The following is a 26,452-nucleotide window of genomic DNA, read 5'->3' as shown; positions in this document are numbered from 1 at the left end:
TCTAAACCGCGCAATGCGGTAACTCCCAAAAAAAAAATGGGTGTGAGATAATTCACACGTAGCAGATGACTTTCAGGAAATAGTGCCTATCCAGTTCTCTCCCCCAACTCTCACTTCATCTTAAACTAACATCATCATTATTTAATATCCCTTTTTTTAAAAAAAACATTAGAAAAAAAAAGGACAACTCTTCTTTTAATCAGCTCCAACTGCCGAGTCACCATTACAACCATTCCTTCTTGGAGCACGGCTCTTTTCTTCCATCTCTTGTCTCCTTAGAGATTGCGGCAGACTTTGTCTCTGTTGAAACTGAGTAATTGGCAGCTCTTGAGCAAATGCTATAGTTTCCTTTGGAGAATCAAAGAACTTTGGTTGGCAACCATCTTGAAAAACCTTCAAAACAGCTGGATATCTAAAGGTTGCCTTGTAACCTTTCTTCCACAACAGGATTGAATTCCCGTCATTGGAACATAACTTCTTGACTCAAATCCGCATAGAAGAAAACTCGATTATTTTGAATCATCAAGGGTGATTTTCTCTGTTGTGCATTTCTAATAGCCACTCATAAAATTATTTCTCTGTTGTAATAATTCAAGCAACGAACCAAAACAGGTCTTGGACTTTGACCTGAAATAGGTCTTCTACGCAAGGCTCTGTGAGCACGTTCCAGTATTATACCTTCCGGGAAATGTTCTTGACCCAACATCTGCGGAATCGATTCAGTAAAAAATTTTCTTGGGTCTGGTCCCTCCATACCTTCCGGCAAACCAATAATCTTTATATTGTTCCGTCTGGATTGGTTTTCCAAATAATCAATCTTTTTCACCAAATTTTTATTTTGAGTTTGTAAGTCTTCGACCATTTTGGTCACATCAAAAATTATCTAAACTTTTAAAGAATTTTAACGGGCATTTCTAGACAAAACAATAAGATAGAGTCAGGAGAGGACTGGAAGGCACGTCTGATCCTTACGCCATCTTGCCACGCCCCCTGTTTTCTCTTCTTTCAACATATGTAATGTTAAACTTTTTCTTATTAAAATAAATGTTTAATAATAGTTTTGGTTAAACTCTTTCCAGAAGAAGCATTAACAAATGAGAAATAAAATATTCAATAAATAATATTTCTCTATAGCCTTTAAGCTCCTTTTAAATGTATTTTTTTCACAAGCCAACAAGTCAAAAAAATAACAACTTGCTTCAATGAAAATCCAATCTTTCAACTATGAACAGTCCAAAGTTAACCAAAGAAAATATTAATCCAAGCTTAGCTTGTAACACTGTGATTTACTCTGATCCACCTGGGTCTAAACCAGATACTTGGCATCTCTTCTTAGATACAAGTTCATCAAACTCTGGGGTGAGGGTTTGCCCCCCACCTGTCTTGAAAGGTCCTGTTCTCTGTCTTTCATTTGGCCATTTTTCATAAGGGGTTTATTATGTGTGAGTTGGGCGACAGGTCGCAGATGCTCATGAAAGTAAAGAGAGGAGGTGGGGGCGATTAGCGGGCTGATGGGCCAGCGCCAACGCATTTGCAAAGCATTCTGGGATTTTTAGTATTAGCTGTGCATGCGCTATACTGGCACAGCGGCCAGCGGGCCAGCTCTAATACATATTTGATATGATCTTGCGGGCCAAATATAATTATATCACGGGCCAAATTTGGCCCGCGGGCCTGAGTTCGACATGTGTGGTCTAGAGATTCTGCAGCAGAAACAACGCGGAAGTAGTGAATCAAGTGGACCAACCCACCCACCATGTCAGGCACCTGTTGCCTCATCTGAGGAAAGGTGCAGTTCCCAAATTGGTCACAGGAGTCACTTCGGACTCCATTCTGAAGCTGGAAGAAAGTCACACTCGATCCATGAAATGGAAGGTGTATTTCCCAAATAATAAAAGATTGCTATCAAACCAGTTGAAATGCCATACAAATGCAACTGTTGCAATTTTATTCCGAGACGACTGACAGCATTTAATGTTACCCTCATATTCTTTTACAATTGATCTTGTAAAGGGTACAGAGTGATCAAAGGTTTTAAGAATGATGCCATCAGGGTTACAGTTTTACCCATTTCTAGTTACCCCAAGCAATCAGCAATGACCTTTCTTTGAAAGCTAATACATTTGCTTTATACTTAGATGTAAAGTTACTGATACAAATTACCTTCATAGTCTATTCATGTTCTAAGGGTGTGTTACAAGCTGTAAAGACACAGCAGTGTAGCTGAGTCTCGTGAACTTGCATTGTGTTCTTCTCATTCCCTTTTAAAGGTATCAAAGTATTCGGGATTACTGCAGGGAAATGGCACAATAATTAAGGATCATCTACAAACTTTCTGAAGGGCAGGCACTGCAGTGCATGCAAACTGCTCCTCTGTCTACCTTCTTGAGTTCTTGTGTTCTCTTATTGGACACGTTATTCTTTCAAGATTGCAATAAAATTGAGCATTAGTGGCTCCCCTCCTCTCCCCCCTCCCCCCCCCCCACCAACCCATCTAATGGTTTGGGCATTCCCTGTCTCTTATCTACCCCCAATAATTTAAATATGGTGATCAGGTCCACTAATTCTGGTCACCTCATCGTCCACCTACCAATCATACTGATGGCTACAATCCTAATCTCTGGGATGCCCTTACGATTCTGGTTCCATTTTTTTTTGTTCTTAAAACCTTTGATCTTGCTTCTGGACATCTGGCCTACTGTGTTTTATAAGCCGAATGTTCAGTGTTTGATAAAATAAACATTGATAACAGAATTAGCATAAAAATCAAGGCGCAGAATAAAATGACAGTCAGCCACAAATTAAACCACCATCCTCAGAACCAGGTTACACAAAAATGCTGGAGAAATCAGCAAGTCGCGCAGCATTCTTTATGTGGCAAAGATAACCAGTGTTTTGGGCCTGAGCCCTTCATCTGCAATACCTTATCAAAAAGAAAAAAAAAACATTTTCAAATTCCAAAACATGATGTTTTTGTACAAACTGATGCTCTTCACGTCTCCTCCAGAATGCTTCCAAATGACATTGTAAATCTCAGCTGATTAATAATGTAAAATATCAAATAAAATGCATCCATGCTTTTTGATTTTTATGGATCACTTTTAAGCAAAGCGATGAATATTTATTTGCCTTGGCCATAAATCTTATGCTTCTTACCCACTTCCTATCTTCAAGCCAACTTGCCCGCAGGGTTCCTTCCCATTCACTCTCTTCCTTTACCAACTGCACCCGTCTTTGGCCTTCATCTTCCTCACGTTACACCACCATCAGAGTTTAGAAGCAGATGCAATGGCTTTCCTTTTGCTTAAATCCAACCATCAATGGCATCCAATGAGAATCTGGTTTCCTTAAAATGCTGGAGATAAGAGAAAGAAAAATTTGACCAAGGGTTGTGGCCTGAACCCTGTGAAACAATTCCCACTAAATCTGACCTACAAACTTGTGGTGGTACACCACCGGCCTACTGCCGGGGGCAACCTCTGTACCTGCAGGAGTGTAAGGGGACAGGTCAACACCTGGCCGGTTGCCAATCAGTCGGCCTGAAGGAATCAAGCCCCACCCGGTCGGGTGTCAATCTCCCTCCGGGATTATAAACCTATGCCGGCCTCCCGAGGCCTCATACTGAGTTGCTCCAGCCACATTCAGCCTGGCTCTGTGGAGGTTTTTGTGGATTAAAGACTGTTGTTCAGTCTTTACCTCGTGTGTGTCTGATTCTGTCTAACAGCACACCACAAAACTAGATTGAAAAAAGCAGATTAATTCCTGGCATGGAAGGGTTGTCCTCTCACAATGGCTAAATAACTTAGACATGTAATCTTTATAGATTAGAAGAATGAGAGGTGATTTTATAGAAATATACATGATGCTAAAGCAGACACGACAGGAGATTCTCAGACAATCGGACATAGTTACAAACTAAATGGGCAATCATCTAAAACCGAGAAGCACAGTAATTTGCTCTCACAAAGGTTGATGACTTTCTGAAATGCTTTATCCTGGAGGATAGGAAAGGCTAACTTACTGGAGTTGTGTGTAGATGCATTTTTGAAAAATGAAAGAATTGAGGATAATGGCAAAGATGAGTTAAATTTAAATTGTTTAAAATTTAAACTTCATTTCTTAAATTTTAATTTAGACATACAGCTCAGTAATAGGCCCTTTTGACTCATGCCACCTTTTACACCCAATTGACCTACAACACCCCCTCCCCTGGTCCCAGTGGTGTAGCTAAGGCGAGGGGTACAAGGGAGCACATTTTTTTCAAAAGTAACGCCTTTCCCCACACACCCTCATCTGACAAAGCTCCCAACCCCCACCCGACACTGCAGAAAAACCACTGACTCACCGGAATCTGGAGCTCCTGGGGAAAACCCACACAGGCACAGGGAGAACTCTTTACAGACAGCACTGGTCCTGTAGCAGCGCTGTGCTGACTGCTCCCCTAACCTTGCCACCCAAGGTCAACATAGATCAGGGCGTTTTGTGGGTCCAAGTGCCCTACTCAGGCTCCCCTTTACCTGCGTCCATCAATTTGGTATATTGCATCCCACCATAAATAACCTTTGCAGTGAACTCCACCTGCCTCTTCTCTGCCCAACTCTGTCATTATTGTGTTGTGTTGTCTACACCACAAAGTTGGAACTGCATATTGTAATTGAGCTGCCCAGAGGATCAAATCTGGACTGGGGAACGCAGCCCTAAGAGTGACAGGGTGCTGCAAGCTCAGGTTCCCGTGTTCCTGGCGTGGTGGTATTAAAGTGAATTAACACACAAAATGGAAGCCTGATGTCTGAGAGATTAAGGGGAGACACCATGAAAATGGTACAGACTGGCATGACCTTCATAAGGCACCAGCAAATGGCTTTGGAATACAGGCAGTGCAGACAGGAATGCTTGTTTTTGGTGAACGTGGAGTAAGTGCTCTTATTATTCAGGGATAATATTCAATGTTCTTATTGAGACAGGGATATAGGGGAGGGGTCTACAAGGGGTGTGACTTGCCTTGTGCATAATGACTTTTTTACTCGAGTGTATAAAAGTTGATACATCCCTTCGTTGGACGGAAACCCCTGGAGACTGTTTCCAAGGCTGAAAGCAGTAAGGCTTCTCTCAGGTTAACTTGGTGTCCAGTAAAGAGGTTCAGTTCTGTGGGCTGTGTTCTTTACAACAGGAAGCAGCAATTTCAACACAACCATGTAGCGTGGATGCTACATGAAGTGTGGAGTAAGAACGGCACACACACACACACAGTTGAGTCGAGGTCGAAGACTGAATTATTGCTCTGCCAGCTCTGCCTATATTCACTCCCTAACTCTGACGGCAAGAGTGACCTCAGTGCAGTGCCAGCCTCCAAATGGCCTGCATTCCTCGCTGTTTCCCTTCACTCAGGAGATCACGTGGGACAATGGTCATTGGTTCCTGCGGGGCCCTCACGATCGCTGCATTGGCCAACCGTTTTGTGAGCTGGGTTGTGACTTGGTTCGCGGGCTGCTACACCACCCACCCACGCCCCAGAACCAGCGATTGAAGTGTCCATTAACGCTTTGGGTGGCCTACCTCTGCATCACGAGATTCAAGTCTTGACTGGCTGGCTAATGTCTACATAGGCTGGATTCAGGCGGTCGAGGGTGAAGGTTTCCTCTTTGCCGGCAATATCCAATACACATGTCAACCCATTATTCCTGACGACTCTGTATGGTCCCTCATATGGTCATTGGAGGGGTTCCCAGTGTGCTCCCCTTCACACAAAAACATATTTACAGGTGTGCAAGTCCTTGGGGACAGAAGATTTGGGCTGGCTGTGTGGTGGGGGCTGTGGAGGGGCTAGGATACCCAGTCTTTTCCTCAGCTGTGAAAACGTGGGGGCTTCCGGATCCTTGGCAGTGGCCAAGAACTCCCCCAGGATTGCCATTTCTGCTGCGGAGGCATTAAAGTCCTCTTTCAACATGGTGCATATCCCAAGAAAGATCCAAGGCAGTTTATCTGCAGAGTTGGACCCCTTGAGCTGGGCCATTAAGGCTGCTTTTAAATGTCCGTGGAACCGCTCCACCAACTCATTGGCCTGTTGGTGATATGCCATGGTATGGTGGAGTTGGGTTCCCAATAGTTTGGCTAGCACCATCCTGAGCCCCAAAGTAAATTGCGCTCACCTTTCAGAGGTGAGATGATCTGGGACTCTGAACTTGGACACCCAGGTGTGGATTAGCGCTCTGGGACAGATCTCCATTGTCATGTCAGCCACCGGGACCACCTCCGGCCACCTCGTGGAGAATTCAACCATAGTGAGGAGGTATCTCGCCCCACAGGACACTGGTAGTGATCCCACAATGTCGATGTGGACGTGGCTGAACCTGCGCCGTGCTGACTCAGAAGTCTGGGGAGGTGCTTTAGTGTGAGTTTGCACCTTGGACACCTGACAGAGAGTGCAGGTCTTGGCCCACTGGCTGACCTAATTGCATAGCCTGCGCCAGATGAACCTGCTGGTCACCATCTTCACCATAGTTCTGATGGCCGGATGTGCCAAGTTGTGCACCACGTCGAAAACCTCCTGTCTCCATGCTGCCAACACGATGGGATGGGGTTTGCCGGTGGAGTCATTGCAGAGGAGCATTTGGTTGCCAGGGGAAATTAAGACATCCTCCAGCCACAGCCCGGAAAGCACCATCTGTACACCGGGAACTCAGGGTCATCAAGTTGTGTCCTAGCTAGGGCTGAATAGTCTATGCCCTGGGATAGGGCATGGACAGATTCGATGGCAAGATGGAATTGTTCTTGCTGGCTATATGCTGGACGTCTGTGGTGAATTCGGAGACATAGGAAAGATGCCTCTGCTGCCTGGCCGACCATGGGTTAGACATTTTGTTGAAAACAAAAATCAGTGGTTTGTGGTCTGTGAAGATCTTGAATTATCTGCCGTCCAGAAAATATTGGAAGGCCTGACCACAGGTACAGCTCCAATAGCTCCTAGTCAAAGGCTCTGTATTTAAGTTGAAGTGCCCAGAGGTGCCTGCTAAAAAAGGCCAGGGGATGTCATTGTCTGTCAATCAGCTGTTCAAAGACCCCTCCGACCGTAGTTCTGGAAGCATCCACCATGAGGGCAGTCGGCACCTCTGTCCTGGGGTGAACCAGAAGGCTGCCGTTGGCCAGAGTGTCCTTTCCTTTCTGGAATGCCTCCGAGGCCTCCCCGTCCCAGGCAATGTCTTTATTTTTCCCACCATGGGCGTGAAAAGGGGTCGCATGATCTGAGCTGCTGCCAGTATGAATCAACGTAGAGGTTGATCATATTCGTGAATCCTGCAGCCCCTTCACGGTGCGAGGTTTCTTGAACCGCCAAACATCTTCCACCTTCTCGGGCATTGGTTTTGCCCTGTACCTGTCGATCTGATGCCCCAGGAAGTTAACTGTGTCTCGCCCGAACTGACACTTTGTGACAAGGTGGATGGTTGCCCCGAACCCCTGCAGGCGGGTGAAGAGTTGTCTGAGGTGTATAGTGTGCTCTGGTGGTTGTGGCTGGCAATAAGGATATCGTCCAGGTGGATGAACGTGAATGGGAGGTCCCAGTCCTTTGCATCCATCAGCCACTGAAAAGTCTGAGCAGCGTTCTTAAGCCCGAATGGCATCCTCATGAATTCAAACAGACTGAAGGGGGTGATTATGGCAGTTTTGAATAATGTCCTTGGGGTGCACTAGGACTTAATGATAACCCTTGATTAAATCGACCTTTGAAAACACCCGTGCCCCTTATAAGTTGGCGGTGAAGTCTTGGATATGGGACACGGGGTATCTGTCTGGTGTGGTGGCCTTGTTGATGCATCAGTAATCACCACACGGCCTTCATTCTTCTGCTGCCTTCAGGACCATATGCAGGGGGGAAGCCCAGGGGGTGTCCGACTGCTGCATTATCCCCAACTCCTCCGTTTTATTAAATTCCTCTTTGGTGAGGGCAGGTTTTTTGGAGGAGAGGCGACATGTCCTGATGTGAACCGTGCTTTAGTTCCACACAGGAGTATTGTGGCGCCATGATTTTGTGGAACTTCAACAGGATGCGTGTGTAGGCATTGTTGGATAGCGTGACAGAATCAAGATGGGGGAACCAGTAGTTTGCTTCCCCCAGGGGCATCATCTGAAAGGTTCTGGTGTGCAAGTCTACCAGCAGGCAGAGGGCCCGCAGGAAATTGGCTCACAGGAGCAGTTGGATCACTGCCACGACAGTAAAAGGCCAGTTAAATCAGTGACCAGCAAATCGTAGGGCCACGGAGCAGGGGTGTCGTAAGTTCGTACAGAGGTGCTGTTCACTGCCCTCTGTGCCAGGCTTGGCTTGGCGTCCCGGGTGTTGTAGGCTGAGGGGGGGGAAGGACACTTATTTCAGCACCAATGTCCATGAAGAACCACTTTCCTGGTAGAGTCGCACACATGGAGGAGGCTGTCACGTTGGCCAACCGCCGCAGCTATTAATGATAGCTACCCATGGTGGTTCCCAAAAGCGCACAGTGTGGGCAGCATCAATGGTCTCCTGCATCCAATCATTGATGATAATAGCAATATGGCTGGGTAGGGAGGTCCACTAGCATCTCCATTTGGTGTGACCTTGTTGCTGATTTAGGTCAGGGGTTGGCGATCTGTTCCACTGAGACGCCATTTTCTCTCTTCGCTCTCCAGAGCACGTCCACCTGAGCTGCACTTTCCTTGGGTCGCTGAAATCCTCGTCAGTGAGCAAGAGTGAGATATCCTCAGGCAGCTATTCCAAGAAAATCCACTCAAAGATCAGTCAAGGGTTGTGCCCCTTGGTAGTGCGAGCATCTCACTCATGAGGCTGAATACTGCCCTGTCCCCTAAACAGTCCATGTGCAGCACACGGACAGTGTGCCTGTGCCATGATAACTCAGAAGTGCAGTTAGTAGATCTTTGAGGACACCGTATTTGCCTTGTTCCAGAGGCTGCTGTAGGAAATTGATGACCCTTGCTGCCGTGTTCTGGTCGAGCGAGCTCACTAGGTAGCAGTAGCAGGTATTATCAACGGCAATCTGTCGAAGGTGGAACTGGCCCTCAGCCTGTTCAAACCACGCATGAAGCTGCGATGCCCAGAACATTGGCAGCTTGAGTGGAACTGCATAGAGAGCTGCTTGGTCTGTCATCTTCAAGTCCAACTACTGGTTGGACCTGTCAAGGTAACCAATGTAGCGTTGTTGGCTACGCAAACTGTGGAGTAAACAAACAGTAGAGTTGAAATCAAAGACTGATTTATTGCAGTGCCAGCTCTTTTTATATATTCACTCCCTGCCTCTGACAACAGGAAGACACCATCACAGCGCAAGCCTCCAATTGGTTGGCATTCCTGTCCTTGTCCGCTGTTTCCCACCGTGTGGATGGTCACGCGGGACAATGGCCGTTGGTCCATGCGGGGGCCTCACAATTGCTGTATACGCCTGACATTTTGTGAGCTACGCCATGACTCGGTTCATGGGCCACTACATTGGTTCGATCCTGATCTAGGGAGTCATATGTGTGGAATTTCCACATTCTCCCCAGTGACGGGGCAAATTTCCCTAGAAGCTCTGATTTCTTTCCATGTGCCAGAAATGTGCTGGTTGTTGGATACATTTCCTGCTGTAAATGACCCCTGCTGTAGGTGGCTGGTGGGAGAATTAGAGAGGCGTAAATGGGTACATGTTAAAGAGGAGGTTACAAGAAATAAGTGGTGAGACTGAGAGCCAGAATGAACTCAATGAGCCAAATGGCCTCCTGCTACATTGCAACAAAATATTATATCAATATGATAAGATGTGAGAGCACCTCTAGGCATAGCTAAAAATGAGATGGAAAGTTCAAATCTGTAGTCATTTGAGAAAGGTTCTTTCTCAAGCAGTTGAGCAAGTCGGGTCTAACATGCCTTCAGCCATACAAAGTAGATTTTTTGTTTTTGATTTTAGATTTAGATATACAGCTCAGTAACAGACCATTTCAATCTATGAGCCCATGCCACCCAATTACACCATTTGATGTACAACCCCTCGGTATTTTTTGAGCGGTGGGAGGAAACCAGAGTCCCCCAGGGAAAACCCTCGCAGTCACGGGAAGAATGTACAAACTCTTTACAGGCAGTGCAGGATTCAAACCCCGGTCCCGATTGTTGGCGTTATAACAGTGTGGCACCAACTGCGCCGCCCCAAGAGCAAGAGCACGATTTCTGATCAATATGAAAAGGTCAACCAGTGAACAATTCAGAACTCCAACAGGGCCTTGAGGAAGACAGCAAAAGCTGCAAAGAACTCCGAAACACAGCAAGTGCAGGAAGAACTCAGCAGGTCAGCCAGCATCCTTGGAAAGAAATAGATTGTCGCTGTTTCAGGCCAAAAAACACTTCATCAGGAATAGCAAGAACTGTGCAGATTCCTGGATAAAAGAGGGGTTGGAGGTGTCAAAGTGGTGGGGGGGGGGAAGGAGGTGGGGGAGCACAGGATGACAGATTATCGGTGGATAAGGAAAGAGGTTATACAAGGAATCGGGAAGCCGTAAGTTTCCTTGGTAAGTAGGTTTCAGAAATCTCTTTTAACTATTTTATTGAGTTTAACATATAAATTTACATACAACATTTTAAGGAAAACACACAATGAATTATCTCATATATACACACAGGTACAAAAAAAATGGATGGACGTTCCTTAATCCACATGAGAACCAAGTTATTGAATTAATCTATGATAACCATGTTAAACCCATATTTGCCAAATAAAAACTGATAAAAAGAAAAAAAGACCCAAAAATCTAAATCTACTCTACCCTCTCCCGCTAATCAAGGTAAACTTTGTTAAAGAAAGGGAAACTGTGGATTGGATAGTGACCTCCAGACATCGAACAGGGAATCTATGGAACATTCAAAATTCTTCCAATCATGATCGTATTCTATGAATTGGCCCCACATCTTTTACAAATTGAAAATTTCTATCTTCAATTTTCTCCAAACTTAAATAGGACATAACATTTTGTAACCACTCTGTATGAAGGGATTCAGAAAACTCCAAGGGAATTTATACAAACATTAACATCAAGAGGTTAGCTTGAGAGAAGATTGAGCCACTTATTTGCAAAGGAAGAGATTTATGTATGGAGTCAGTGGTCAATGAACAAATGAGTTCTTTGCATCAGTGTTCACAACAAAGGGGGATGCAATAAACAGAGAGCTGAGTGATGGGTATACTGACATTCTATGCAGGTTGATATCAAAATGGTGGTGTTGGGTCCATTGAAGAACATTAAGAAGGATAAATTAACAGGGTCTGATTGGATCTATTACAGGCTTTTGGAAGAGGAGACAGAGCAAGACAAGAGAATAGTGCATAAGTGGAGAATTGAGTGCTGTGGAGAAACAGGGGAATCACGGAGTATATGTCAACATGTCAATCAACAGTAAAATAAAAGAAAGACAGAAGACTTTTTATCCAACCAAGTACAGAATATGAAAGGTGGAACTGTAGATGATCCCAGTTAGGCCACAGGTTGTGTTCTGAATACAATGAAGGTGCAGAGGAGATTGACAAAGATTTTGCCAGGATACGAGTATAGCGAGGAGGGACGATGAGTTGATAGCATGGTTCCATTCTCAGTGGCTAATTCTGCCCCGGAAAGGGCAAAGGAACATTTGCCGCAGGGGGGTCAACAGGCTTCAGTCCTACAGGTCAGAGGCAATTTCACCAGCTTCAGTGCTTCAGTGCCCAACAGCACAAGATGTGGACAAGAAGTGGCAGGAAGTCAAAGACTAAGAAATTGTCATTCGGTTATTCATCTGGGAAATGTCAATTGTTGACTTGCATTATATAGCATAAAGTTTGTTGCTTGGCAACATTTCCACAGGTGGCCTATTATTTTATGCTCACTGATTTATTCTCTTACTTCTTTTGCAATGACTGTCAGCAAATGGCAAATGTGGAATAGATAGAAGAGCATAGAATCAGCCTAGAATCGCAGTTACCTTCAAGCAAAATGTACAGAAGACTGAGGTCCAGCTCATTTAGTTTCAAGAACCTGATAGCAGTTTGAAAACCACAGTTCTTGAACTGTTTTATTTCCCCATCTATCAGGTTCTTGAACCTCCCTGTATGACCCTAACCATAAGTAAAACAAGAAAGTCTGCAGACACCGTGGTTTTATATTTTATTTATTAGAAAACCAATAACCACAATTACATGATTAAAATATTAATAAATTATCAAAAACCTTCATGGTTACAAAGAAAAAACCTAATAGAGACTACAGGAACTCCTAAAAGAAAACCCTAATCACCCCACCCCCCCCTTAAATTTACCCCTCCCCTTAACCAAATTCTAACCCACCTACCCCACTAAATAGCAAAAGAGACTAAGAAAGAAATAGATAAGGAGAATAACCCAAATCATTCATTTACTATATGATAAGGAGATCCAGCAGCTTCAAATTTTCAAATGGAAATAATTCAAATATGGGCTCCAAATCTTTTTATCTCCATAATATTTATCCCGTAAATTATATGTTATCTTCTCCAATGGTATACAGGACCTCATTTCTGAAGGCCATCTTAAATTAAGCTCCAATAAATTAAGCTCCATTTGTTCTTTCCATGAAACAGCTATACATTTCCTTGCTACTGCTAGAACTAAGCGCAAGAACGCCATTTGAAATTTTTCAAATTTATTAAGCAAAGCCATTTCACTAACTTCCCCAATTAAAAAGATCTTTGGATCAAGAGAAAACTGTATTTCCAGGATTTCTTGCAAACAGTCTCTTAATCTTGCGCAAAAACCCTTAACTTTCTCACAGGTCCAAACTGAACATTACATCGAAAACACAAATCTGAAACACTCAGTTTATATCTTTTCAGATACTCTGGAGTTAAATATAATTGATGTATAAAATTATAAGTCACCTAACATTGACTAACTTTGTCATAGTATCTCTATTAATCTTCCTCCAACAATCCATTTCAAATTAAACTCCGAAACACTTCTCCCATTTATGCAATTCAGTCTTAGGCATTTTTTGTTGCAACATTTTATACATTTCCGAAATAAACCTTTTCTTTCCTCCATCTCGGATCAACACTTCAAATGTCAATTCTTTTAGACAATTCCAAATATCTCCCTAAACAATCATGCAACATTGATTTATGTTGATAATAACAAAAAAGAGTATAATTTGGGATTTGATATTTTTCCTTTGTAGAGCGCGTCGAAAGAACCAAAGACTTGTTGATCCAAACCAAGGTTTTTATTAACTAAAAGACTGGAGCACATCACTAGGTCAACCAGTCCAGAATGACCTGGTCTGGCTAGGAGCAATCCTTTAAGACCTGCCAGTAGGCATGGCTATGCTCTCAGTCAATCACAGTCATCCTGTACTATCTGTACTATCACATCCTTCACCCTGTCAAATGTTAAAAAACGACTCACCTCAAAACAGTCATTTATCGTTCCAACTCCTTTCTGGTTCCAAATTTTAAGGAGGTTATTGTCAATCGTAAAAGGTAAACTTTTATTCTGAAACAAAGGATTATGTCTAGACAACCCACCTGAAAATCTAATAATTTTACTAACCTCCTCCCACATACTTATCAAGACACCGTGGTTGAAGTAAAAGCACAATGTGTGAGAAACAGTGTGTTTGGCCAGCTGAGTTTCTTCAGGACTGTGTTTTTACCCTAACCAGATCACAGCTCCAGAGCCAACGGAGAATTGTCTGCACAATTGCAACAATTTCTTTGCACTAACTGCAACTGTGAAAACATTTATTACATTTTTTCTCTTGCTAATTTACTTATTGCTTCATATTGTATTTTACCTACCCGTGTAGCTGCAGTAAGCAAGAAGAATTGCAGTGCTTTCCACATTTTACACGTGTACGTGTATAGACTCTCATCAACGTCATCAGATCATACAGGCCCTTTCTGTTCACCTTGTTCATTCCAATGCCTATCTACACTAATCAGTGGCAGATAGACCATTAGGCTCGAGGTTAAGGGGACCCGAGCACCCGAGATATTTCAGCATTACCACGTCACTACAGCCTTGCATTAGTCCTTGGTACCCCCCCTCCCCACCCCCCACCTCTCTGCCAATCAATGCTGATGGAAGTACTGCATTCACCTGTCAATCAGCAGCAGTTGGTCCCACCTATCAAGGTGGGTTCTGCCATTCCCAATGCTTCCTGTCAGTCAATGCTGGTGCTTGTACATGCGGGTGAGTCTGCAGTCTGCCTCCTGCAGCAGAGCTCGGCTCATGCAGTGTCGCTCACGGGAGGTTTACTTCTTTATAAAAAGGTCTCTCCCTCCTCCGGGGAGAAAATGCTCTACCGAAATCCGGCATGGGCCCAAAGGGACGAATGGCATCCAAGTGCTCTGCAAGCACCTAATAAAATCCATGACCTGACCTGAAATACAGGTTTGTATATCTGATGGGACACCTACCACAGTGGAGGTCAAGGCTACTGATTCTCAGTTTCACAGCATTAATTCTAACCTGTTTCTGTGGATATCTGCCACTAAAAGCTCTCACCCTTCCCCCCCCCCACCACAAAAGCTGCTTATGTCCACTCACCCATCATACCTGGTAGAGTGGGCCTTAAACTGCAGTTCGCTGCCTTTGCAGCTTCCAAAGTGCTGTACAACCACTCGTATAATGGGTTCTCGTCCTTGCAGAAAGGATGATACCTAGACTCAGGGTGGGTCATCTGCTCTAAAGCATTGAAGCATCTCCACTAAATGACAAAAAATAGAACCAATCTGGGTTAAAATCTCTTGGAGAGTGTGATGGTTTATTTGTGACCTTAATGGTTTCTGTGAACTGTGCAGTTGCAAAGGAGAAACACACAATGCTGGAGAAATTTAGCAGGTCAAACAGTGTCCTTTATATAGCAAAGATAAAGATACCTAACTGACGTTTCAGGCTTGAGCCCTTCATCAAGGTGCGAAAAAATGTCAGCAGGCATCCGATTCGACCACAGTGTCTGCAGATTTTAGAGTTTTACTTCAAACATCAGGAGAAGCTTGCAGCAATGCTGCAGAGGTCCTGGAGAAGTTGGAGGTCTTCTCCTCCAGGCAGCCAGGTACGCAAGGCTGCAGTGTTGGTGAGTACACCCACAAGAGGCTGGGGAGATGCTTCCTGCAAACATTTGTGTTGATGGACCCCCAACCCCACCCCTGCACAGAGTAGGATGTTCATGAGAGGCAGAGATTTGCAGTGTGTTGCACTGGGATTGGTCAGCATGTAGGGTATGCTTCCCAACTTGCCTCTTAATTGCCTGCAGGTCCAGTTCTGGAGCCTTTGATGGATGACCTATGAAACTTGCTTTCATCACCATGAATGGAAACATCTCATACATTTTTAATGAAAGTTCTTGTTCAGTTGTTCTTTCCCAGTTCATCTTTATCTGTTATTGATCTAGATATGTAAACATGTTTGTGGCGAAGCCCAAAGAGTTCACTGCTGTTTGAAATGATAATACCTTTAACCATACAATAGGAGATAATGTCCCTTGTGAATAAATAGTGCTAAAGGATGTGATGCTTCAATAATGGTTCAATAATGGAGACATTCCAGGCAGCTGTTTAGAGATCATTGTATTATATTACTATACACAAATCTTAATGTGACACATCTAGTGGAGAGCTGTGAATGCAGTTCACAACACTCAACACCCTCCCCTTCATCAACTCCATCCCGCTAATTTGGAAAAGCCCTCTTCACCCTCTTCCCGTCAGAAAATTTACGAGCGTGAGATAACACACTATCAGTTTCCTTCCTGTCATCTGACTTCTGAGTAAGCTCCATACTGGTAAAATAACATTGCCGTTGCTGTGTTCTATCTCATCTCTCTGTAACTCTGCCCTCAGCACGATGTTTCTAATTGCTGTACTATGTATGTGTTGACTAGCTGGATTTCACACAAAACAAAATTTCTCACAGAACCTTGGCACACTTGACAATAAACTTGAACCTGTTGTCTCATCTCCAGCAACCCTCTTTCGATCCTGACCTGTGCATCATTGGCAATGTCTATAAATATCTTCCTCACTGCAACTTTAAAAAAAAATAATCCTGGCCACATCATAAATAGGTATCAAAAAATAATTGTGGAATCTTTGAGGAAGCTTTGCACCATCCATGACTTCCAGCCACCATTCTGAACATATATTCACCCCACCAGTGAAGTTACCTTCCCATGTTACTCCCATATTCACATCAACAGGGACATGGGAACATCACATCCTGTAAGGTTTCTCTCCAAGCCCTGAATGAAAAATATATTGTCCCTGGGTCGAACTCTTCAGAACCCACCCCCCACCCAACAGCACAGTGGCATTATCTTTACCAGAACAGTCCAGGAAGGAGTGTAAAGGCAGCTCTCCGCCACCTCAAGCGCAATGAGGGATGGGAAATAAAATGCTAGCTTTGTGATGATAGCTGCATCCCAAAAAAGGAATTAAGGAAGAAAAACACCATCATCTATCAAATCATTTTTCTCAGACTTTAAGCCACTTTCCTCCCCCTACTCTTTAATTTGTTAACCAGCTTTCCGTGTGTGATTTAATCAAATGTGTTTTTGGAAAATCCACAGAGATGATAACTACTCCATTCTCTCCAACAATCTTCTCTTACCTCATCAAACAATTCAATCAGGTTAGTCTAATGCAATTTGTATTTAACAAATCCTGTCAGCTCTCTTTTGTCATTTCGAACGAATCCAATTATTTTTTTTCTTAATTTAAACACTTAATTGATTTTCTTGTGATTGAAGCAAACAAACTACCTAATTTTTCATTAATCAGGATGCCTCCGAAGATCACATAAGCATGCATTCAGCAAATTTGATCTCCATTGATTTTAGTCTTGCAGCCATTACTGCAGCAACTATGCATTTAACTGTAACTATATAAAGGAGGTGTTCTGAGGAACCATAGCTCTCTGCTATAGAAAGAAAGGTTATGAGAGGATGGAGTTATGGAAGGAACAGTTATGTTTTATTGAAATTATCTCTTTTCTTCTCTGGAGCACTATGATTTGTTGCTCACCAGATTTTTTTTTTTGAGATATGTTCTAAATCAGTGGTTTTCAAACTTTTTCTTTCCTCTCACATACTACTTTAAGCAATCCCTTACTAATCAGAGCACTGAGACAAATCCCTTGCAGGACACAGTTAGAACTTACAAACAGCACCAGATTTGGATCTGGGTCGTTAGTACTGGAATAGAATTGTGCTAACCAGAATGTTAATGATGCAAAGATTTAGAAGTTCACAGTGGAAGGTTAATGCTCAGGCTGTCGTTGGAGTGAAACCATTCACCAACTCGTCAAAGTGCCAGTAAAGCCACATCTCTGCTATCACATCACTTTTGTGTGATGACATTCGAAGATATCAAATATACTCATGTAATCATCATATTTTTGGGCTAAATTTTGGGTCAAATTTGTGGGAGGGGGGTTATATATTTGACCACAGTAGATACTTGCATCGTTCAAGGAATCGGAAGCACGATGGTGAGGGTCGGGTGGTAAGACTGCATTCAGGCGTCAGGAGCTTGGATAAGTGGCTGGAGTCTGTGGTCAGGGCGTCAGGAGTTCAGATTGGCAGGCAGCTGAGGTAAAGGGTAATTCTTTTTAAGAAGGTCAAACTCTCAAATGGATGGGTGGACAAACAGGGCAAGGATCAGTGGTCAGGGAGTGAGAAGCTCAGATAGGCAGGCTATTGGGGCACCAGGAGCTCAGGTTGGCAGTGGCCGAGATGAGGACCTGTGGTCGGGGCATTGGGAACTCGAATGGTGGGCAGGTGGTTGGGGTGAGGATCTGCTGTCAGGGCATTGGGAACTTGAATGAGCAGGCATCTGCGGGTGGTAATTGGGAGCTCTGGTGGGCAGCAGCTGGGGAGAGGTCCTGCGCTTGGGGCAATAGGGTGCTCAGATGGGTGGGGAGTCATGGCTTTGGGAGCTTGGATGGGCCAACGGTCAGGGCAACAGGAGCTCAAATGGGCGGGGTTGGGGCCAAAAATAGGAGGGGAGGTCGTCTTTTACACAGCTCATATGAAAACCTGAGATTTGTGTGTCAGGGTTCTGGTGGTCAACTATTACACAGTATCAATGATTACATGAGTATATATGGTAATGACTGATCTTGTTAATCACCAAATTGTAATGTATAAAGATGTAATGTATAAAGATCAACAAGGAGGAGGGAGGATTTGTTAAATGCATTGTTTGCAGGACCATACAATATACCTTTTATGAATGTAACTTAAATGTAGCTTTTTAAGAGTATGACTTAAAGATCCCAGAAAATTAAAGCAATATTTCAGATTTATTGTCACATACTACCTCAAGATTCTTTTTCCTGCAGGAGTGGCAGAATTACCATCAATTGGCAGTGCAAAAAGTAAACTGTACATAGTGTAAACATGTAAACAAATAAAAGAACTGTAAACAGATAATAAATGTAAACAGATAATAAATGTAAACAAACTGACTGTGCAATACAGTCTTTCCTGATGGTAGCAATGAGAACAGAGGGTGTGCTGGGTGGTGAGGGTCTTTGATGATTGCTCCCGCCCTCTGATTGTAGCATTTCCTGTAACTGTACTCAATAGTGGGGAGGGCTTTGCTTGAGATGTCCTGGGCTGTGTCCACAACCTTTTTGGAGGGCTTCACACTCAGGGGTATTTGGTTTTCTCTTAACAGACCATGATGCAGCGGTCAACTCACTTTCAACCACACATGTGCAGAAATTTGCCAGGGTTTCTGGTGTCACACCAAACCTCCACAAACCCCTTAGGAAGTAGAGTCGCTATCGTGCTTTCTTCACGATGCCATTGGTGTGTTGGATTCAGGGAAGATCTTCCAAAATAGTGATTCCTAAGAATTTAAATGTGCTCACCGTCTCCACCTCTGATCCCCCATTGATCTCTGGATCGAACACCTCTGGCTTTCCCTTCCTGAAGTCAACTATTAGCTCCTTAGTTTTGGTGGCATTCTGTGCAAGGTTGTTGTTGGTGCACCATTCATTCAAGGTTTCAATCTCTATCCTGTACAATGACTCATCCGTTTCCTTTATACAACCCACTACCGTGGTATTGTCGGCAAAATTGTAGATGGTGTTATTGTCAAACTGAGCTACACAGTCATAGGTGGAAAGTGAGTAGAGCAGGGGTCTAAGAACACAGCCCTGTGGTGCTCCGGTACTGATGGAGATAATGGATTATGTCCAATACTTGCCAAAAATTTCCTGGAGCTTAACTGAAGAGATATGGAATTGGGTCAATTTTCAGCAAATTCAAGCCCCATGTTCCACTATCAGATCTAACAAGATCCAAATAAATTTTGAGAGGTAACTGGTAGAGGAACTCAGGAGACAGGGCACAAGCTGGGATGCCCGTTCTGTATCTTATTGCACAGTAAAGACATTCTCAGCTTTTTAAACCTATGCCTATAACTAAGATAGAACAGGACATTTTTGGAATGTATAATGAATTAACTGGGTCCCTGAGAATCATTCCAAAGGGATTTTTACAGCTTTAGAAATTGCAGTGGAATAACCATCATGTAGCAAATGAAAATTTCTCCAACTTATTTTAATGTTCAATGATTTATTAATTACATGCATAGAAATTTATTTAATTTTTTTTTAATTGCAGTGGAGTACAGATGGCACGGACAGCCAAAATTGGCTTTTTCACAACAGAAATATTTCTTTTTAATTGATGGTGGGGGAATTAGATCAGCTTTGTTTATCATGTTGTTGCTTTTGGCATTTTGTTAATAAATTAATTTCCATTATTCTTCATCTGTCTTTTTTTCCCAGTTCCTTGAGAATATTGTTGATTCCTCAAACCTTATTTCTTCAACCATTTTGCTTTGCTCCGGAAACCTTCGAAAGGAACTTTAATGATGGTTAAAACAGCAATGTTTTTTGAAGTGAAGGAAGAAAAGGGAAATGTTGTTGTCTCTTCCTTCATTATCATTGATGCCTCGAGGATCATTCATTTATTATAATTTGCCTGGGTCATCCTCAAGAGGTCATACTTAAAGCAAAGGTCAACACCTCACTCTTGACGAATTAGAAGAAATTCATTGTTGGCTCATCATCACAAAGGAGTGTATTATGCACCCACACAGGCCTCTGTCTTGCAGAGGTGGTGTTTTAATGAACATCGGGTCCACTGGCCTTTTGTTTCTCAAGAGACTTTAAGGCATCAGTAGTGGGATGTGCCTGTTTAAGGGGCCATTCTTGATGCAGCTTGTGAAACTATGTTGAAGTCATCAATGATGCTCCATCACGTGAACTGCCCCAACTGTAGCCAGCAGTGGAAAGGAGACAGAAAATAAAAATACACACCTTGTTTAAGCTATTGTGTTCTCATCTACTTTGAAGACCACAGCACAACCAGTCCCCACCAGGAACCAGACATAACATCCTCCCAGGTGACTCTGCCAGTTGACATGGACCATGGAGCTTCCTTTTCAAGTTTGGCTTTTGCGCAAACGAGCTGTTAACAGACCCATTCTCACATGGCTGTATCTTTGAGGAAAATCTTTCTTTTAGCAAATGCAACTCCTCATCTCCATTGAGCTTTCCCCGGTGTGAAGCTAATGTAGGAGACAAAAGGAGCACCATTCCCACCACAGAGCCAAGCTCGGCACATCATCAGGCATTTATAGAATGCAGATGCATTTTTGTAGGCAATGCTGCAGATCATCATCAATGGTTTTGCAAAAACACACAAGAGTATTTAATGTTCAGAAAACAAAGGACCTTGAGCAACCTGCTGCTACTGTGGATCACCTGTCTCTGACTGGAAAGTTGGACAAAGGGGATTATTTCCCATCTCTCAAGAGGCAGCTAAAAAGATAATCATCTAAACCCACATTAGTCTTAAGGTCTACAGGACTGCAGTGGCCACTACCCTCTTGTATGCTTCTGACTTATGAACTAATTACAACTGGTCTCACCAATACTGCCCTATAATTCTCCAAATCCACCAGGTGAGCTAAGTGAACCAATGTCACTGCTAAATACGCCTGGGACTGTCTGATCTCGGAAGCTGAGCAAGCACAGGCCTGGTCAGTACTGGGAGCGGAGACCGTCCAGGAACACCAAGTGCTGTAGGTTTCTGTGAGGAGTACTGGACAAAGTAGTGACTCCCTGTCTGACTTAAGGTAGACAAGTTAAAAAATTTCATGTACGTTACATTCCAAATGTAGTATTACGTGACACTAATGGAACCTTTACCTCACCCTCTTCCATACCAACATTCATAGCTCTGTTTCCAATTAAACTCAGTCACTCCAGTGTGCACACAACATTGCTTTGATGTCCAACCCCAGACTCCTAAAAAAGGCACTCTGATCCAAGCTACATCGTGACAGAAGGTCAATGAGGGAAACAGTTAAAAGATATTCTCCAATCTTCCCGTAGGAATATCCTGAAATCTCTTAAATATTTGTTAAACTGGAAAGTCTGCAGACAGTGTGATGTGCAGTAAAACAAAAGTGTTCGAGAAACTCAGCAGGTCACGCAGCATCTGCAGAAGAAAAAGGGTATACATTTTAAATCAAAAATAGACTTTATATACAATAAATTATTTAAGAAAGGAAACCCATTCAGTCTCTTCTCACCCTTGGTGTTGTGATCATACATTTCCATCACTGGACGTTGTTAAATTTATTTTCTATTTAGAAATTTTCCACCACTGTGGCACCTTGTTACTCCCACTCTGTTTTGTGAGGGGCTTCCCCTTGGTCTCAGCCCCTCAATACCAGGTAACAGAAGGACTCTAGTCCTTCACCACAGCAGCCTCCTGTTGGCTGCGCCAACCCTCAGTGCATCCCTCAGCATGTACTCCTGCAGCCTGGAATTTGCCAGTCGGTAGCATTCCCTCATCGGCATCTCCATGTGCGGAAAGACCAGCAGGTTTTGGGCATCCTTCACTGAGTTGTTGGTCCACCAGCCGTTCTGGATGTCTGACTCTGTGTGCGTCCCCAGGAGCAGCCCATACAGGGAGTCCTCTGTCACACCACTGCTGAGGATGAACCATGACAAGAACCCTTTAATCTTTCTTCACGCACTCTTAGTGAATCTGCATTCAGCAAAGAGGTGGGCAACGGTCTCCACTCCACCACACTCACTTCGGAGACAACATGCATTATGGGTGATGTGGCTATTGTACAGGAAGGATCTGACTGGTAGAGCTCCTCTCACTGCCAGTCAGTCCAAGTCTTTGTACTTGTTAGTGAGCACTGGTGATAAGGCAATCTGCTAGGTGACCAGGATGGTCTGCTCAGGGAACCACCCCACCAGGTTCATCGAGTCCTCATCTCTCAGTGTCTGTTGGACATTTTGAGCTAACAAGCAAAGGAATCTTACCAACGTTTCAGGCCTGAGATCCTCATCAAGGTATGAGCAAATAGCAGGCATGTGGACCATAGAAAGCGACACACAGAAAACAGCCCATTTAGCCCTTCAAGTCAGTGCCAAAATATCATTCCACTAGTCTGACTGTCCTGCACTCAGTCCATAACCCTCCAGACCTCTCCCATCCATGTATCTATCCAATTTAATCCTATAATTTAAGAGTGAACCTGCATTTACCACCTCAGATGGCAGCTCGTTCCACCCTCTCACTACTCTCTGATTGAAGAAGTTCCCCTTAATTTTCCTCCTTTCACCCTAAAGCCATATCCTTTCATATTTCTCTCTCCTAATCTAAATGGAAAGAGCCTACTCACATTTACTCCGTCTATACCCCTCAGAATTTTGTAAATCTCTATCAAATCTCTCTTCATTCTTCTACAGTCCAAGGAATAAACTTTCCCTGTAACTCAACTCCTGATGACCTCCATCTGCACTCTTTCAATCTTATTGATATCCTTCATGTCATTAGGCATCCAGAACTGCACACAACACTCCAAGTTTGGCCTCACCAATGTTTTCTGCAATCTCACCATAACATCCCAACTCTTGAACTCAAAACTTTGCATTCTGAAGGCCAAGATGCCAAAGGTTCTCTTTACAACCCTGTCCACCTGTGACGCCACTTTCAGGGAATTATGCACATGAATTCCCAGATCCCTTTGTTCTTCTGCACTCCTCAGTGCAACACCTCACAATTTTTTAAAAATATTTTATTTAGAATCAACACATATAAAACAAATAAAAATCATAAATCACATTGTTACAAATAATTGATTGAATACATATTGATCTATATAAAAAGAGAAAAAAGGTACAATATATTTTTTTAAAAACATCTTAAACCTGAGCTAATTCTATTTGATCCTCTCCATGCTCCTGTGATAGTCAGTCCGTGCTGTCAAATTAGAAAAAAACAAAGCAGAACCGTAGAGCGTACAAATTACGCAGCGGGAATGAGACATATCAAGTTCAGGTAGACAATGACCCCTTAGTTAATATTGAATCTCACTCAAAGATCACAGTGAAATGGTGCAGTATATAAGGCATTTTTTGGCCACATATCTCTTATAAGTTGGTAAGTGTATCTTTTTGAATTTGTTTGAGGCATATTATAATTCCTTGTTAACATTTGTCATTGTTTTCTCTCTTAAGAAATATAAGTCATTGGCGTCAGTCACCCATATGTTCAATTGATAATGTTAAAGTTTAATAAAAACAGTTGAGGCAATGTCTGGAGCAGTGGTTCTCAACATTTTTCTTTCCACTCACATCCCACTTTAAGTAATCCCTATGCCATCGGTGGTCAGTGCTTAGTAAGGGATTGCTTAAGGTGTTACATGAGTGGGAAGGAAAGGTTGAGAATCACTGCTCTAGACCCAAATGTTACTGAAATAGTTTGCTTGAGAAAATTGTCATTGGCCCATTTCCTTTGGAGTTCTGAAACCATGCACATAATGAGTCAATTAGGTATGATTAAAAGAGTGGTTTTCAAACTTTTTCTTTACACCCACATACCACCTTCAGTAATTCCTTACTAATCACAGAGCACCGATGGCATAGGGATCACTGAAAGTGGTACATGAGTGGAAAGAAAAAGGTTGAGAACCACTGTGCCGGCATAGCATATTTACACAATTTTTTTGCAAGTTAGTTGATCTATTGATCATGTTTCCATCTTTCCTTTGACCTAAATAAACCTAATTTAAGTGCTTTCTCTTGTAGTTTCACATATGCTAAATGAAATAAAACTTGAAAATTCCATCAGTAATCTGTTATTCTAATTCTATACAGTCCTTAAAAACCATTTCCGGTCCTAATTTGTCTCTCAAATAAGATCTCAATTGAAAATAACAAAAAAAGTATTATGTGGAATATTATATCTAATTCTCAATTGATCAAATGACAGTAGTCTACCACCCTCATGACAATCCCTTATTTTACAAATTACTTTACTATGCCATATACTTAAAAAAAAGGATTATCTTTTGAAAAAGTTATGAGGGGATTGACTAATGGCATTTTTGGTGATAGAGAGCTTCCATCATTTTCTCATTTAATCTTATTCCAAATATTAATCAAACATTTCAATAATGGAGCTTCCTTGTCAAAAGTCATGACCTTTGTTCCCATTTATGAATAAATTCTCCAGCTATTTAATTCAATTCCTGCCCATTATGGTTTAATATTTCCAAATATGGAGGCAACAAACCTTAATTGTGTTGCTTCATAATAATTCTTAAAATTAAGAAGTTGTAATCCACCTTATTCATATCTCCATGTTAATCTTTCTATCAATATTCTCGCCATCTTCCCTTTCCAAATAAATTTTCTAACTTATTTGAAAAATTAATTTTAAAATTGGTGGTATAGAAATTGGCAAAGTCTGAAACAAGTATTGAATTCTTGGAAAGATATTCATTTTAATATAATTAACTCTTCAAATTAAAGTTACAGATAAATTTGTCCATCTTTTCAAATCCTGATTTACTTTCTTAAATAACAGAATATAATTTAATTTATGTAATTTTTAAAAATTATTGTCTGAACATATTCCTAAATACTTTACCCCAGAGTTAGAGCATTTAAATTGAATTTCTTTTTGGCATTGTGAATAATCACCCTGTACTAATTCCATATCTTCTCTTTTATCCCTATTTATTTTATAGCCAGAAACTTTTCCATAACCTATCAGTTGCTTATAAAGTCTGGGTAATGATAATTGTGGCTGAGTCAAATATACCAATACATCATCTACAAATAGACTAATCTTTTCAGTTTGATTTACCATAAAACCTTTTAACTGTTGATCTACATGAATCATTTGTGCAAGAGGTTCTATAGCCAATGCAAACAAAGCAGGAGTTAAAGGCCTACTTAACCTAGTCAAATTAAATGTTTGAGGTATTTGCCTATTAGTTATTACTTTAGATTTAGGACTTCTGTAAAGTGCTTTAATCCAATTTACAAAATTAAATCCAAAACCAAATTTACCTAAAACTTTAAAAAAAAAACATTCTAATCTATCAAAATCTTTTTCTGCATCCAATTAAACTGCTGCACTTAAATATCCTTTTTTGTGCTAAACGAACTTTGTGCTAAACGAACTTGTGCTAAACAAAGGTCACTGGAAGGTCCCCATTATTGCAGGCGACAGAGCAAAGGGGCTCATTGAAGCGATCTCCCATTCTGCATCCATTCCTCTAAATGCTCCACATCAGACACAATATCACTGGGTCTCCACTCAGCTCTGGATCACCTCAAACACAGCAACTCATACATTCGGCTGCTCTTCATCAAATATAGTAAGATTATTATCTTACTATATTTTCAAAAGTTTGTCTATTTTTAACAAACCAGTTTGATCTATATTTATTAATTCAGGAAGACAATTATTTATTCTACTTGCTAGTATCTTCGCAATAATATTTACAATCGACATTTAACAACAAAATATGTCTATATGAAACTGGTTTTAATGGAACGCTATCTTTTTAAGGAATAACCATAATTATTGCTGTTGAAAAGGTTTTTTGAAGAGCATGTACACTAGAAGTTTGTTCTATTACTTGCATATATAAAGGAATTATTAATTCTTTAAATTCTTTACAAAATCCATCCTCTCCTGGAGACATTATTCTGTAAACTATTTCTTTGGCTTGGCTTCGCGGACGAAGATTTATGGAGGGGGTAAAAAGTCCACGTCAGCTGCAGGCTCGTTTGTGGCTGACAAGTCCGATGCGGGACAGGCAGACACGATTGCAGCGGTTGCAAGGGAAAATTGGTTGGTTGGGGTTGGGTGTTGGGTTTTTCCTCCTTTGCCTTTTGTCAGTGAGGTGGGCTCTGCAGTCTTCTTCAAAGGAGGTTGCTGCCCGCCAAACTGTGAGGCGCCAAGATGCACGGTTTGAGGCGTTATCAGCCCACTGGCGGTGGTCAATGTGGCAGGCACCAAGAGATTTCTTTAGGCAGTCCTTGTACCTTTTCTTTGGTGCACCTCTGTCACGGTGGCCAGTGGAGAGCTCGCCATATAA

The sequence above is a fragment of the Narcine bancroftii genome, chromosome 8, assembly GCF_036971445.1.
Source record: "Narcine bancroftii isolate sNarBan1 chromosome 8, sNarBan1.hap1, whole genome shotgun sequence".
NCBI lineage: Eukaryota > Metazoa > Chordata > Chondrichthyes > Torpediniformes > Narcinidae > Narcine > Narcine bancroftii.
The sequence above is the reverse complement of the archived record's forward strand: the minus strand, read 5'-3'. Positions refer to the sequence as shown.